The 17326-nt window shown below is 40.1% G+C and overlaps 1 non-coding gene across 1 annotated transcript; it reads right to left on the bottom strand.

Moving 5' to 3' along the window:
* Nucleotides 1-2185: 2185 nt before the first annotated feature.
* LOC140742158 (U6 spliceosomal RNA) lies at nt 2186-2292 on the bottom strand. The gene has a single exon (XR_012102234.1). It is a non-coding gene; the product is annotated as a U6 spliceosomal RNA (small nuclear RNA).
* Between the last annotated feature and the right edge of the window lie 15034 nt (nt 2293-17326).

Genomic DNA, 17326 nt, shown 5'->3' with positions numbered 1-17326 from the left:
CAATTTCTTCCCTTGTCCCCCACAACATCCTAAGATACGTTTGGTCAGGCTTCGAGAGTTTATCCAAACTTATGCACCTCAAAATTGCCAGCACCTCCTCTTTCAGAAGATCGATATGTCTTAGGATTTCACTGTTCTCTTCTTTGAACTTCTGAACTCCGTAACCTTCCCCATAGTAAATACAGCAAAGAGCTATTCATGTAAGACCTCACTCATCTCTGATGGCTCCACGCAATGCAATTTTCTCCCTATTTTTCATTTTGTTCTTAATATATTTACAAAACATCTTAGGATTCTCCTTTACCCTACTGTCAAGAATATACCATGTCCCCTTTTTGCCTCTTGATGTATTTGTTAGTAGTATCAACACACTGTGCTCTAACTCTGTTTAATTTCATTTCTACATCATGATAGGCATCGTTTTGAATCCAAGCAGTTAACAGTCGAAATCCAAATTTCTAGTTTTAGAACACTGTGAACATTCTCCCCAGTGTTGTTTCAAAAATTAGTATAGAATAGAATAGTACAGCACATTACAGGCCCTTCCGCCCACAATGTTGTGCCAACCCTCAAACCCTGCCTCCCATATAACCCCCCACCTTAAATTCCTCCATATACCTGTCTAATAGTCTCTTAAACTTCACTAGTGTATCTGCCTCCACCACTGACTCAGGCAGTGCATTCCACACACCAACCACTCTCTGAGTGAAAAACCTTCCTCTAATATCCCCCTTGAACTTCCCTCCCCTTACCTTAAAGCCATGTTCTCTTGTACTAAGCAGTGGTGCCCTGGGGAAGAGGCCCTGGCTATTCACTCTATCTATTCCTCTTAATATCTTGTACACCTCTATCATGTCTCCTCTCATCCTCCTTCTCTCCAAAGAGTAAAGCCCAAGCTCCCTTAATCTCTGATCATAATCCATACTCTCTAAACCAGGCAGCATCCTGGTAAATCTCCTCTGTACCCTTTCCAATGCTTCCACATCCTTCCTATAGTGAGGCGATCAGAACTGGACACAGTACTCCAAGTGTGGCCTAACTAGAGTTTTATAGAGCTGCATCATTACATCGCGTCTCTTAAACTCTATCCCTCAACTTAAGAAAGCTAACACCCCATAAGCTTTCTTTACTACCCTATCTACCTGTGAGGCAACTTTCAGGGATCTGTGGACATGTACCCCCAGATCCCTCTGCTCCTCCACACTCCCAAGTATCCTGCCATTTACTTTGTACTCTGCCTTGGAGTTTGTCCTTCCAAAGTGTACTACCTCACACTTCTCCAGGTTGAACTCCATCTGCCACTTCTCAGCCCACTTCTGCATCCTATCAATGTCACTCTGCAATCTTCGACAATCCTCTACACTATCTACAACACCACCAACCTTTGTGTCGTCTGCAAACTTGTCAACCCACCCTTCTACCCCCACATCCAGGTCGTTAATAAAAATCACAAAAATTCAAAAAGTAAACCAAGAAATTTGTTCATACCATTTCCAAATCAGAGCTAGTGGGCTCGTTTGTGTAGACTACTCTGTTTCAGCAACAATGGGCATTAGAGATCAAATTTCCCATGGTAATAACATCACTTTAGCACCATTGAGCTCAGAGAGTAGCCCTTAGAGGGACACCACACGATAAATGCAGCAGCTGGAAGTATGTGCATATACTGCAGTGATGGAAATGGGTACCAGAGTCCTTCAAAAGTGGCAGAGAAACCCAGCCAGGTGGCAGACTTGGGTCTAGACATGCCGGGGAGACATGCACTTTTGGGACACCTGCAATGTGTCAAATGTTCTTTCCAGGTATGCATACAAAAAATTGAATATTCTTACCAGTAGAGTTTTATTGGACTTGCAATAAAACTGAGAGCTACACTGCATCAAGTGTGACATTTATAGTCATAGTTTCACGCTTGGATACAGGCTCTTTGGCCCAGCTCGTGCATACTGCCCAAGAACCCTTCCTAAGGTAGTCCTATTTTCCTGCCTTTAGCCCATATCCCTCTAAATCTTTTCTACCCTGAAGGCAAGTTTCTGAGGGTGAGTGTAACCCTGACATGAGGAGTGGTGTAGCCTCTCATCTTTGTTGGCCACCTGAGGTTTAATAATGGCCTCCAAAAATCACAGGTTAAAGCAGTTCGAGGTTTGTTTTGCAGACAACTGTGCAGAATTCTGTCTTTTTTTAAAAAAATATGGAACGCTTCACGAATTTTTGTGTCATCCTTGCGCAGGGGCCATGCTAATCTTCTCTGTATCGTTCCAATTTTAGTATATGTGCTGCCGAAGCGAGCACAGAATTCTGTCTTTGACTAAAATAAAGATGTACCTAACTGAAACAGCCACTTTCAATCCTTAGCCTTATTAAAGCCTGCTGCTTGTGGGATTGGATAGAACCAGTTGTGAATCAGAACACTGGGCAGAAAATCTTTCCAAGAATTAACATTGAATAATACACTGGTGTTGCTGAACTGTGGGTATCAGAAAGGCAACGACTAGTGCTAACTTGCTTAGAAATAGGCCGACATTAATTAATGCCACCTTAATGTGTTTATTTGAGCGATGTTATTTTTGGCCATTGCTCAGACAGATTTCTACACCTTGCTGTCCACAAACATGTCTTGATATGTTCTTTCTCTGAACTTGACTCTTCTCTGCTTCCAATGAAGCTTTGATTTAAGTGGAGAAACACAATACTTTCAAATTACTATCTGGATTTAAAAAGTATAAATTCTCCAACCTTTTATAAGACCAAGCAAGAATGCAGTTTTCAGTAAGATGAGTGGTTTACCCATCTTAGTGCTGTGGTTTTCTTGATGTTGGTAAGACTGATTGTTGCCTTGGTTACACTGGCAGAATACGTAGTGGAGGCAGACAGAAAGACGAGGTGGTGACAATTAACCAGTCTGTGCTGGTTGGGATTTTTCATCCGAGACCCACTAAATTAAAGGGTTCTTTGTAGTCTGTAGCAGCTCTTCCATATCCAATGAATGGCTCCTTATCTCCCCAAAATTATACTTAATTTCTACTGTAAATTAATTTAATAAAAACAACAGTTTATCTATTTGTATAATTTGGCAGATTATGTGTGGTGGGTATGTAACAAAATCCATCTTTCAAAGGTATCTCATCCAGAAATTAACCCAAACTCACATTCAATATATAAAATCCAGAATTATTCATGGTAGTTGGCTTTCTTCCACAAACTTGACATCAGCTTCTAGTGGCAGTCACATGGTGATCAGTAACTCACCCAGACAATGATGTGGTATCATGCATCTGGCCTCAGCGCAGGATGCAAAAAGGACAAAGATGGGCTACTAAGGGGTCCATCCTTACTACATATGCTGGGTTTCCCAACGTTTTACTGAAAATAAATGTCTAGACTTTGCTGCCACAAAGGCAGTAAAGAATCAGGCACAAGAATAGAAAGAATTTTCCCTGAGGTAACCCAGGGAAAGAGAGACAGTTGTGATTACTTTTTAAGATATAAGATATAAACCATAAGATATAGGAGCAAAATTAGGTGTTTTGGCCATTCGAGTCTGCTGTGCCATTTCATCATGGCTGATCCATTCTTAAATTCAGCCCCCATCTGCTGCCTTCTCCCCGTATCCTTTCATACCCTGACTAATCAAGGATCTATCAACCTCTGCCTTAAGCATACCCAATGACTTGGCCTCCACATCTGTCTGTGGCAATGAATTCCACAGATTCACCATTCTCTGGCTAAAGAAATTCCTCCTTATCTTGATCTAAAAAGACGTCCCTCTATTCTGAGGCTGTGTCTTCAGATCTTAGACTCCCCATCATAGGAAACATTCTCTCCACATCCACTTTGTTGAGGCCTTTCAACATTCAATAGGTTTCATAGAACATAGAACATAGAATAGTACAGCACAGTACAGGCCCTTCGGCCCACAATGTTGTGCCGACCCTTAAACCCTGCCTCCCATATATCCCCCCACCTTAAATTCCTCCATATACCTGTCTAGTAGTCTCTTAAATTTCACTAGTGTATCTGCCTCCACCACAGACGCAGGCAGTGCATTCCTTCCTCTATGGTTTCCTCCAGGAAGAAAAACCTTCCTCTATGAGGAAACCTTCCTCTTCTTTCAATGAGGTTATTCATCATTCTTTTGAATTTCTGTGAGCAGGGGCCCAAAGCCATCAAAAGCTCCTCATATGATAAGCCTTTTAATCCTAGAATCATTTTTGTGAACCTCCTTTGAACCCTCTCCAATATCAACACATACTTTCTTAGATAAAGGGTCCAAAACAACTCACAATACTCCAAGAAAAGCCTCATCTATGCTTTATAAAGGCTCAATATTACGCCTTTGTTTTTACATTCCAGACCTCTTGAAATGAATGCTAACGTCACACTTGCTTTCTTCAACACCAACTCAACGTACAAATTAACCTTTGGGGAATTCTGCACGAGGACTTCCAACACCATTGACTTCCCAAAACTGTATTCCATCTGACATTTCTTTGCCCATGATTACTTTCTATCTCAGTTTTTGGTGAAAATTACACTTGGAGCCAATGAACCTAACATACACATTTAAGACCTGACTTTACTCCCACTCCCAGCTGTTCACATACTGTACCTCTAATAACTACAGGTTAAAATGGCATTCCACCAAAAAGCTACAGAAATGGCATTGCTAAGTCTCTGTTGTGTTTTAATTTGCAAATTTGATGAGCAGACAGCATTATAAAGTGAATGTACCTAAAATCTTTATTTTGTGCACTACATATGAGTTTAGTGCTAAGACTTGAGTAATTGTTCATACATTATGTGCTGCATTGAATGATGTAAACGGTCATGGTCTTTCCATGACCATGTTTGCTCTTGGAAATTTTTTCTACAGAAGTGGTTTACCATTGCCTTCTTCTGGGCAGTGTCTTTACAACATGGGTGACCCCAGCCAATATCAATACTCCTAAGGGATTGTCTGCCTGACATTAGTGGTCGCATAACCAGGACTTGTGATAGGCTCCAGTTTGACCTACAGGCTTGCGGAGCCTTACACCTCCTTTGGTAGAGATGTATCTCCATCCTGCCACCCTCACTTGAGCATATATGCCTAAAACTATAGAATTTGGAAAATTTATCTTTAAGAAACCATTAGAGTGAACTTTATCTGCTTATTAGAATAAAAAATGACCTGCACTAGTTCTGTTGAGAGATGGCTGCCAAAGTTCCCATTAATCTAAGAAGTAGTTTGTAGCTTTAAAGAACGCATTCCAATAATATAAAAGGCTCCTATGGAGGTGAGATCCAATGCAGAGAAGGTGAATATCTGTACTTTCATTGCATGTGACCACATTCCTTCATCCTTGATTGTCTCACAGATTGAATGTCGCACCTTGAGTAACCTTTCACCACTGCAAGGCGCAGTCTCCTTTCACAGAAAATGATCCTAGCATATCAGTACTGTACTTAGTTTTGATATTCAGCAATATTCTATATAACCATGTAACAATTACAGCACGGGAACAGCCCATCTCGGCCCTTCTAGTTCATGCTGAACGCTTACTCTCACCTAGTCCCACCTACCTGCACTCAGCTCATAACCCTCCATTCCTTTCCTGTCCATATACCTATCCAATTTTTTTAAAATGACAATATCAAACCTGCCTCTACCACTTCTACTGGAAGCTCGTTCCACACAGCTCCGACTCTCTGAGTAAAGAAGTTCCCCCTCGTGTTACCCCTAAACTTTTGCCCCTTAACTCTCAACTCATGTCCTCTTGTTTGAATCTCCCCTACTCTCAATGGAAAAAGCCTATCCATGTCAACTCTATCTATCCCCCTTATAATTTTAAATACCTCTATCAAGTCCCCCCTCAACCTTCTACGATCCAAAGAATAAAGACCTAACTTGTTCAACCTTTCTCTGTAACTTAGGTGCTGAAACCCAGGTAACATTCTAGTAAATCTCCTCTGTACTCTCTCTATTTTGTTGACATCTTTCCTATAATTCTGAGAGCCAACCATATGTAACTTTCAAGATAGCATTGAAATGTTTGGCGACAACACATCAATGGCTCAATTTTTGCTCAATGCTCACTTCATGTTTCTCTTCTAACTTGCTGTGAATTTTGTTCCTTGTTTGAATGGGATCTTTAACTGAGGCTCTCGCTTGCACACTACAGTTCAAGTTTTTGTTGCAAGCCAGCAGCGAGTGCTTCATTGGTGGTGATGTTGTCATGTATGAGACTAACACTGGAGGGACCTCAGTCATACTAAGGTGAATTGTTCATGGTCTCTTTCCCAGTGGACAGCACTTCCACTGGAACTGGTTGCTGTCAAAATAAAATGTGAACAAAATGGGTTTTATGCATGATTTACATGGAGAAGAAAATCAGGTGCTATGCATTCTAATTTATAAGCAAAATGTACACTTTTGGCATGTCTTTCCAAGATTCTGCTCCAGACTTCATCTATTTGCAGGAAAGAACACCTTGGCTCATCTGTCAAGTTAGTAAAAACACTTAAAATTATGGAGAGAAATGTCTGCATTTCCAATTGTCCTGAGAGTGAAGCGAAAGTCTGTGTCAAAGTTGAGGTTCCCTAGAAACTTAAATAATGCTTTTTTTATCTTGCCATTTGACTATGGCAATCTTATGAGCTGATGATATGTCTGAACATATTGTTTCAAGTAATACTGGAAGTGCTTTGAGTTAAATGGTATTTTCTTGCCTGACATAACTTCATTTTGAATTCAAAGACGTAAAAAGAGCTTTCATCTTAATTCCTTTCTTTCCCTTAATTGGAGTAATAAGTGAAACATAAGATTTTTTCTTCCATCTACTTCAAACAAATCACACCCTATTTTCTCCCAGGGCTTTTTAGGTTTGGTGCCTCAAATGTAGTCCAATAGGGTTCAAATTGCTGGCACATGACATACCTTAATATGTAAGTCACTACATTTTTGCTCATTAGGATCCAACAAATCACTTGATTCATTCTCCAAAGACCACCCTGGCTTCTACCCCTGGAAGGGGTAGAGTGGGAGATCATTTTGACTGATATGATTGTGAGTTAGTTAGGTCATGCACAGCAATGAGAAATACTCAATAATGAACCAAGAATAGAAGGTCGCAGTTGGGATAAGCCCTGTTTATTAGGCTGAGATATGGATTAAATTGGGCTCCAAACAACTACCTGAATGTAAATTAATGTCAGGGAGTTCAGAGCATTCAAGGTGGAAATAATGGGAAATATTGTCTCATAGCAAGAAAGAGTGAAAGCGCCAGATTTAAACTGCTTGGCTGTGGATATTCATGATCAGTACCATAAGTTAAAATTTGAAAGGTCAGTCTTAAAAAATTTATGCAGGAGTCAAATTAAGAATGCAACGAGGCTGCGTGATAAAAACATATTAGACAAAACTAAATGTATAAATAAGTAACGAGAAAGAGGGTTCAAAGGGGCAGTGTAAAGCCCATTTGAGACACAGAAAGTAACTTTATGTGGGGTAAAAAGACATGGTTAAGGGACATCTGTGGAATCTGTTAACTCAAGATTATTAATTATGTTACTGTGAATTAATAACTTCCACACTCATTAGAATTTCTGTCATACTGTAGTATGTGAATAAAATATACAATATGTTTCATCAATGGTCTTTTTACATCTTTGAGCTTTTTCTATTTTTAAGTGATATTAATTGATCTGACTTTGTATAACTTGCATACATTAAATGCAGCATGAATTGACATTGTTAAAAATCAGTATGAGATGTCGACTTTGCTACATGCCATGAATACTACAGTCAGTTTTGCCAGAAAATCCAGGTGTAACATGTGGATTCTGGATATCTCATGTTGCTATTATTACATATCCCCACTCTTCCTCAAACTGCTTGTGAATTAAGGTATTCATTATTCTGCTGAAGTATAAAACATCACTTTTTGAGGTCATTGAGTTACCAACAGTTCAGAAAGGACACTCCTTTCCTGGATTTCTTCTGTTATAAATTCCTGCCTTTACGCAAATCTATTCTCTTAGTATGAAGTCTTCACTTAGGTATTACATATTCCTGCTGAACACATTATTTGTCACTAAGGAAATAGAATACGTTTCTGGTGTTGCATAATGTACGTGGGATGTTGGCATTTGATCCCGAGTCTTCCTGAGTCCACTAGACTTCCCTTCAAAATTACATTTCCAGAATAATATGTGCACACTGTTATATCCGGCCTTTATCCTTTATACACTGCAAGTTCACACCCCATGCAATCAGTCAAGACTTGTTTTAGCTAGCTTTTTCAATGGGTAACCATATGTGGTGTTTTTGTTGGCAAAATTAAATTCGGAGATTTGCAATTAACTCTAGTTCATGAAAACAAATAAGTTGGAATCTATCTTAAGCATTGAGTTCAGTCCCTGATGTTGAAGGTAACCAACATCAAAAAATGCATTGCAGATATGTCCATTTGGTAGTTAATTACTAAAGCTGTTCTGATGCTTCAAAATATCAATGCAATAATTTTTAGTGATATGAAGTGGTACTGATTTAATAATCTGACATTGATTAAGTGAATATATCAAACTTCAAAGTCCAAGCTGAATTTATTATCAAAGTACATATATGTCACTGTATACAACCCTGATTCATTTTCTTGAGGGCATATTCAATAAATCCATAATAGAATAATAACCATAATAGAATCAATGAAAAACACACCAACTTGGGTATTCAACTAGTGTGCAAAAGACAACAAACTGCAAATACGATAAGAGAAAAATCAACAAAGTAATAGCAATAAATAAATAAGCAATAAATATTGAGAACATGAGATGGTGAGTCCTTGAACACGAGTCCATAGGTTGTGGAAACATTTCAAGGACAGGGCAAATGAAGTTGAGTGAAGTTATCCCCTTTCATTAAAGAGCCTGATGGTTGAGGGGAAATAACTGTTCCTGAACCTGGTGATTGAGGGGTAATAACTGTTTCTGAACCTGGTGGTTAGAGTCTTGAGGCTACTGTATCTTATTCCTGATGGCAGTAGCAAGAACAGAACACGTCCTGGGTGGTGGAGGTCCACAGATGATGGATGCTGCTTTCCTCCAACAACGTTTCAAGTAGATGTACTCAGTGGTGGAGAGGGCTTTACCTGAGATGGACTTGGTGGTGTCCACCACTTTATGTAGGGTTTTCCGTTCATGGGCATTGGTGTTTTTGTGGCAGGCTGTAAAGCAGCCAGTCAATATTATAACTCTTCAGTACACATCTACAGAAGTTTGTCAGAAGTTTAGTTGTCATGCTGAATTTTCACAAACTCCTAAAGTAGAGGCACTGCTGTGCTTTCTTCATAACAACACTTATGTACTGCACCCAGAACAGGTCCTCCAAAGTAATTACGATGAGGAATTTTAAGTTGCTGACCCTCTCCACCTCTGATCCTCTGATGAGAACTAGATTATTGACCTCCTCAAGCCAATAATTGGTTCCTTGGTCTTGCTGACATTGAGAAGGAGGTTGTCATTGTGGCACTACTCAGCCAGGTTTTGAGTCTCCCTCCTATATGCTGATTCATCACCACCTTTGATTCAGCCACGACAGTGGTGTCATCAGCAAACTTGAATATGACATTGGAACTATGCTTAATGACATTCAAGTGTAAAGCGAGTAGAGCAGGGGGCTAAGCACTCAACCTTGTGGCGCACCTGTCCTGATGGAGATTGGAGAGGAGATGTTGTTGACAATCCAAACTGACTGGGGTCTGCAAGTGAAGAAATTGAGAATTCAGTTGCACGAGAGGTATTGAGGTCAAGGTCTTGAAGCTTATTGATTAATTTTGAGGGAATGATGGTATTGAATGCTGAGCTGTGGTCGATAAAGAACATCCTGATATTTCATCTTTGCTGTCCAAATGTTCCAGAGTTCAGTGAGCAACTAATGAGATGGTATCTGCTGTGGACTTGTTGTGATGGTAGGCAAATTAGAACCCAACCAAGTTGCTTCTCAGGCAGGAGTTGATAAGGTTCATCCCCAACCTCGCAAAGCATTTCATCACAGTGGATGTAAGTGCTATTGAACTGTAGTCATTGAGGTAGGTTATTAGATTCTTCTGAGGCACTGGTATAACTGACAGCAACATAAAAATATTAGGTGTCACTCTTGACTTAACTGTTGTTAAGACACAAACCTATGATGTGTATACCTTTCACTTCATAATATCAAAGGGGATTTTTCCTAAAATTATCATTTAATAAACAATAAAAGGACCACAATCTTGTCGAACTGTCAATGACCTGCTGAGCTATGTTGGCTAGAGTCAGGGCTTTGGCTCTTGGTAGGGTCATCCATGGCAAACAGGTCAAAGGGTAGATGCCAGACTCTACTGGTCCTCCAGGTTTGGGGGTTCAACTCAGGGCTAACTACCTTGACTGGTGAAACAAAACTGTTACAGAAACAACAATGAGGAATCCTTCCACATCTGAGTGATGGTAGCAGTGTAAAGCTAGCTACTGATACGATGAAGGAAGTCCAGAACACTGCCAGAGATGGAGGGCTTTCATTGCTGCCCTAAATGAGCAGTAGAGTAAAGAGAAGCAATATATGTGTGTTTCAAAACTCCTGTCTAATGGCAGCATTTTCTGTACTCTATTCTCTCTTTCTCAGTCTTGATGAAGGGTCCTGGATCTGAAAGATTACCTGTTTCTCTTTCCACACATGCCTCCTAACCTGCTGAGAGTTTCCAGCAAGTTTTGTTTCTATTTTAATCTTAGAATTGCCACAAATTATTCGCTTGCTTCTGAACTGAGAAGGTACAACCTTGTGAGAAGTGTAAAATAAATACAAGCCTCCCCCCACTTTATAGGGTAGGGGTTGTTGCACTCTCAGGATACTGCCTGCATGGCGACTTCTTCCCAGGTAAACATATCATCTGTGTATGTGTCAAGAAATACAAGTCAAAAATAAAACAAATTTGATTAGCAAGGGCATCAAGGGGTATGGAGTGAAGGCAGGGGAGTGGGGATGACTGGAAGAATTGGATCAGCCCATGATTGAATGTCGGAGCAGACTCGATGAGCCCAATGGCCTACTTCTGCTCCTATATCTTATGGTCTCATGGTCTTGTGATACATAAATTCCATGAGAACTATCTTTTGTTCTGTATCTAAGAGTATATGACCACGATTTGTGAATTTCATAAGGGTGAAGTTCAAACTGCTATAATGCAGGAGTCTGAATGCATGCAATGTAAACGTTGTTGCTGAAGGGACTGTGTTCATTTGTCAGCTTACCAGTGGCTTAGGTATGATAGTTGCTCCAGAAGTGATTTTAGACAGATTAGGAAAAATTGAAAGCTACTTGGACCAATCCTCAGTTTGACTGTGAACATCATTTTGAGGTAACAGCTAAAACTGGCCACTTGTTCCATGTTGAATCAGTTGCAAATCATGTTATAGCTTTTAAGTTTGTTCCTGTTGACTAATATCATTCCAATCAACACAGGGTAGTGTGAGGGAATACAAAAGATTGGGGAGAATTGCCTTTAAATGAGTTCCATTCAAGACCATTATGCTTTCCTTTTCTGAGATCTTCGTTGAAAATCCAGGATTAAATATGCCTGGAGCAGGGTCCTACCGATAAAACTGGCCACAAATCCAGTCAGCGTCATCCTAGCTCTACGAATTCAGGGGAAAATAATCATTTTGTTGGCACACAGACATCAGTGGGCTAGTCACTCCCAGCCCCTTCCATCAACATCCTGCAATCACTGTTGACTAACTGGATCAGACATAAGATCACTTCAGGAGTCCAGTGTCCTAAAACAAATGACCTGGTCTATGAATTCTCAAAGTCCTTCCACCACCCTCAAGCCACAAGGCAGGTATGTGAGGAAGCCTCTCTACATTCATGGATGAGTGAAGTCCAAGTAACATTCAAATAGTACAACGGCATCCGGGACAGATAATTCTGCTTCCAATTTCAGTCAGTTTGCCTGCAAACCTATTCATCTCTCTAAACATCCACCCTTTCTGCTACCAGAGAACTCTATCAGTAGTTTTGTTTCATCATTTGCAAAAAAAAATTAATGAATTTATTGAGATATAGTGCAGAGTAGGCTCCTTGTTCCTCTGAGCCATGCTGCCCAGCAATCCCCTGATTTAATGCTACCTAATCACAATTTACAATAACAATTTAAACTACCAACTGGTACATCTTTGGACTGTGGGAGGAAACTGGAGCACCTGGAGGAAACCCACTGTTGTTATTCCCTTAGGAAAATCTGATAGGTCCTTGCAAACCTGTGACCTCACTATCAGGAAAGATAATATCAGCACACACATGGGGCAAACCCTGGAAGATCTCAGTTTAATTTCTACTCCATGGAGACAAAATGATTCTTGTACTGAGCTTGTAGTGTTCTGAGATGACTTTACTATTCCTACATGATCTTTCAAAGCTGCTAACATTCTCATTACTAATTTTGTGACAACACTGCTAGAAATTGCAGCATCTGGAAAAGTTGCGGAAGAGCTTTGATGTACACACAGATGAATAGATTCAGTATCAGGTTTAATATCACAGGTATATGTCATGGAATTTGTTGTTTTGCAGCAATAGTATAGTACAATACATAATAAAAAGAACTAAATTACAAAAGTAAAATATATGTGTATTATATTGCTCTCTATCTATCTATCTATCTATCTATAAATATATATCTTTATCATCTATTTATCTATCTATATATATATTTATAATTCAGGTACCTAAGACATCTGCATAGTATTGTAGTTATTTTATGTATTGCTCTGTACTGCTACCACACCAAAAAACACATTTCATGCCATATGTGTGTAATGATAAACCTGATTCTGATACAGTTCTCCATTGTTAACTGAGAGTGGAAAGTGTGTGTAGAGAGGGGAGTCATGGTTGAGGGAAGAGGAAGGGAGGGGGAGGGAGCGCAAAGCACCAGAGACACTCCATAATGAGCATTTAGCCTGTTGCTCGGAATCAAGTGATCTTGCCTAGTGTCTCAGGGCTGGGTGTGTATGCACCCATGCCAACCCCACCCCAATACCCCTTCTCTGCCACCTGTCCCACACCTCTCCCGTGGCAATCCACTCTCATCATTCCCATCCCCTTTGTTCCGGTCAGATTTTTCAAGCTTGCGCTCTACTCCACAGTGACAAACGTAGTATGGTGCAAATGTCTTAGGCATACTAGCTATATAAAAGTTCTGCATCGTATCATGTATATATAATATAAATTTAATTAAGTAGTACAGAAAGAGAGCATAAAAGTAGTGAGGTAGTGTATGTGGGTTTGTTGTTCATTCAGAAATCTGATGGCAGAGGGGAAGAAGCTGTTCCTAAAATGTTGAGCCGTTTACTTGCCAGCTCAGTTTAAGCATGGAAAATAGATTGGTGATGGTGATTTAGAACACCACAGATTTCCCTCCTAGTTCACATACCAACCTGTCTGGGCAAAATATTGTGGTTCCTTCAACCTCACTGATTCTATATATTATAATTTGATATTATAATTCCATTCACAACAGCACTGAGGAAGTAACTGCAACAGTGGTTCAGGAAGATAGCCTCCTACCATCGTTTCAAGGCCAATTAGGGGTGACAATAAATGCTGGCTTTGCCAATGTCCAAATGAAATATTGAATGGAATTGATTGTGGATGTATTGATAAACCAGTTAAATGATTCAGTGCTTTTCTTTAGGTTATTTTCAGAGATTTGAAGAAACATTGAAAATACAAATTTTTGCTGACAGACCCTTTTTCAACCAGGATGATGAACTGCTTCTGATTACCATTCCTACATGAACCAATACACTCAATACCCAAGCAATAAGTGGAGTGAATTGCATTCTATTATTGTATAGTCTCATTGGCTCATACGAAGCGTATTCTATCAAATGTAACTTGGATCTGCTTTCCTAAAAAAGACCAAAACTGAAATGGCTTACCCTCCCCCACATTTCACCGTTCCTTGCTATATTATGTTGCCCAATCATATTTTGAACCAAATAGTGATTTTGTTAGTAATTTGGATGCATTTACCTTATTTCACAATAATTTTCATTCTACTATTCATGAATGTTATTGCAAATAATACATTTACTGGAAGCTCACCTAATCAGTTGTGAATCATGGCTAATGTTGGACAAGTATTGTTCTGACAGGATGTTGGTCTATAAAAGAAATCGTAATTCTCAGAAGGCCTAATGGAAGTACAATCAGGGATACGGGAGTACAATCCAACTTCCATGAGCAGACTCTCAATCACCACTGTGGATCTATTACTCATGCTTCAGCTGAGTAAGCAAGTAGGTTAGTCAAGGGTCTGTCCCCAACTTATCAGTATACGACACTTCCCTGCAAGTTTGTCACAAAATGAGTAATGAGAACATTAGCAGATTTGAAAAAACCTGTAAGAATAGTTAGGACGGCTCAGTGCAATACAACACACACAAAATGCTGGAGGAACTCAGCAGACCAGGCAGCATCTCTGGAAAAGAGTACAGTTGACGTTTTGAGCTGAGACCCTTCAGCAGGACTGGAGAAAAAAAAGATCAGGGGTAGATTTAAAGGCGGGGACAGAGAGAGAGAAAACCACAAGGTGACAGTAGAAACTGGAAAAAGGAGGGATGAAGAACTTGGAGGTTGATTGGTGACAGAGACTATTTGGGGCCCTGAATTTAATTGAGGGAGGAGGTGTAGGGCCAGGTGTAGCACTTGTTCTGCTTGCAAGGATAAATGCCAGGAGGGAGATCAGTGGGGAGGGACGAGTGGACAAGGGAGTGACGAACAGAGCGATTCAGTGCCCCAAACATCCTTCCAGATGAGGCGAAACTTCACCTGTGAGTCCGCCTGGGTCATGTACTGTGTCTGGTGATCCCGGCATGGCCTCCTGTATATCAGTGAGACCCAATATAGATTGGGAGACCGTTTCGCCGAGCACCTATGCTCCATTCACCAGAAAAAGCGGGATCTCCCAATGGCCTCCCATTTTAATTCCACTTCCTGTTCCCATTCTGATGTGTCAATCCATGGCCTCCTCTACTGTCACAATTAGGCCACGCTCAGGTTGGATGAACAACACCTTATATTCAGTCTGGGTAGTCTCCAACTTGATGGCATGAACATCAATTTCACAAACTTCCAGTAAAGCCTCATCCACCCCCCCCCCCCTTCACCATTCCCCATTCCCTTTCCCCTCTCTCACATTATCTCCTTGCCTAGCCATCGCCTCCCTCTGGTGCTCCTCCCCCTTATCTTTCTTTCATGGCCTTCTGTTCCCTCCTACTGGACTCCCACTTCTCTAGCCCTGTACCTCTTTCACCAATCAACGTCCCAGCTCATTACTTCATCTCTCCCCCTCCCAGTTTCACCTATCACCCTTTCTTTCTCTCTCCCCTCCCCCACATTTTAAAGCTACTCCTAATCTTGTCCTGAAATGTTGACTGCACTTTTTTCCATCGTTGCTGCCTGGCTTGCTGAGTTCCTCCAGCAGTTGTGTGCTGTTGCTTGGATCTCCAGCATCTGCATATTTTCTCTTGTCAGTGCACTACAATCTCACTACAGGATTGATTTTGTCTGCACGGAACAAAAATTAAACTGAGTTCATCTTGGGCTTTCCCACACTATAAGACCACCAGGTAGCCAGGCAGACAAATACATCACATATGCATCCAATAAAATAATTTGATCAGGAATCTGAAAAAGTTCTTGATATTTTTGCTTACCTTTAGGAATTTTGCTGTGAAGTTTGTCACCTAATCAATGTCACAAAGTTTTGATTATCATATGACGTGCACACACTGTAATGAATTGTAACCTTTATTTCCCAACTTTGCTTTGAATCTGCAGTGTATTACCAAAGGTTTGTTTAAGTATTAACATCTTATGGCTTGTTTTGATTCTAAAGCATAAGCTGCCAAAATAACTTGTCCAAAATATACTGTCATAAAATGTTTAACAAAAAACTTGCATCTGATCGTTGATGCTAAGAAATTATTGACCTTATGGGACTTCTGGTAAATGTGCAAATTCTAATGCTATCAACAGTAGAGATGTGATACCTGATACCTTCATCAGTGATGAAGTTAGCAAGTGCATCTCACATGATTTAAGTGAACAGTCCTTGCAGGAATAAAAGTTGGCATGTATTCAAAATATAATATATATTATTATAGAAAGGAATCAAGAGATATGGAGCTTTGTCAGAAAAGTGGAGCTGCTATAGAGGATCTGCAGATCTAATTGAGTCAGGCCTAACCTTATTGAAAAGTGGAGCAGCTTTGAAAACACATATGGTCAACAACTGTTCTTACATTTTCTCTTCTTTAAAAACATGTCCAAATGATTTCTGAAAACAGATGGATTCTTATGATAATGTTCTGCATATTTCTAACCTCATGTAAACAAGCTAAGCATGTTCTTTTCTAAAATAAGTAGTTCACACATAGCTCCATGTTGATTGAATGAACCTGGAGGAGATGGTTAATGGAAATTCTGAAGGCTGTCTCCATGAATCTCCACATACTTTGTGCAAGTATGGCTCTGTAAATAATTGTTATGTGAAATAATATGTGCCAGTCACAGGTAAAACATTTTCCTTGTTTCAACGTCTTTAGAGAGGTCTTCAGACTACTATAAACACAAGCAGGAATGAGCCAAATATCATTTGTCTTCACTTTCCTGTCAATTCCATTTGTTCCTCGATGGTCCCATGGACCAAAAGTCTGTTTATCACAACCTTGAATATATTCAATGACTCATTACCTGTAGCTCCCTGGGGAAGAGTGTTCCAAAGATTCATAGTCCTCCTTGTTGCTGTTCACCTCCATCTTAAAAAAATGACCTCAAATTCTGTAAATGTTCTCAGTCTTGCATGACAGGAAGCATCTTTTCAGCTTCCATCATGTCAAGACACTACAGAATTATATAAGTTTAAATGAATTCACTTCTCATTCTTCTAATCACACTGATGGAGCTGGTAGGATGGGATACAATTTCCAGGCTTCAGTGTTGGCATCAAAGAGGCAAGCCATAGAAGGATAAGGAAAAAGAGATATAGTGCAGATCAGTAAAAAGGTTAGCATGGATGTGATGGACTGAAGGACCTATTTCTGTGTGGTATTACTCTATGATTGTAGGCGAGCCTGCTCAGCCTTTCTTCATGGGATAACTCTTCATTTTGGGAATCAAACCAGTCAGCTTTTTGTGTACTGCTGTGCCAACAGCGCATGTACACCCCTCTTTAAATAACCTATGATCTCACCTACTTGGACTCAAATCACTCTACAATAAAGGCTGACATTCCATTTCTAATGT

Source organism: Hemitrygon akajei, chromosome 19 (genome assembly GCF_048418815.1).
Source record: "Hemitrygon akajei chromosome 19, sHemAka1.3, whole genome shotgun sequence".
Classification (NCBI taxonomy): Eukaryota; Metazoa; Chordata; class Chondrichthyes; order Myliobatiformes; family Dasyatidae; genus Hemitrygon; species Hemitrygon akajei.
Note: the sequence above shows the minus strand (reverse complement) of the source record. Positions and strands in the feature narration are given on the sequence as shown.